Below are 359 nucleotides of genomic sequence, written 5' to 3' on the forward strand. Positions count from 1 at the left end.
AACAATTTCTCTCTTTGAATCCCACACAAGACGGTTGCTTCATCTTCCTCTGCAGCTTTCACTTAAGCGGCACTATCTTTTCTCATTGCTTCCTTTCACATGCCCTGCCCCACCCGGCAGATCTTTCGATGCAAAAATGGTTGCGGCACCAATTCACGCCAGTGGCACATCAAAGTAACAGCATAAACACATAAATCCAACAAAATCGAACCAACATTGGTTGAACGGTAGAGGAGAGAGCGAAATGTGGAGGAAGGGAAATGTTTTTCTAGCGAAAACTTTTGCAAACTAGTATTTTTCAAAAGTAAACCAAACAAGTAAGAAAGTCTACGTTCGGGCGGAGCCGAACATTAAATACC

The sequence above is a fragment of the Rhagoletis pomonella genome, unplaced genomic scaffold (assembly GCF_013731165.1).
Source record: "Rhagoletis pomonella isolate Grant_MI unplaced genomic scaffold, Rhpom_1.0 Rhpom_scaffold_00013, whole genome shotgun sequence".
Lineage (NCBI taxonomy): Eukaryota > Metazoa > Arthropoda > Insecta > Diptera > Tephritidae > Rhagoletis > Rhagoletis pomonella.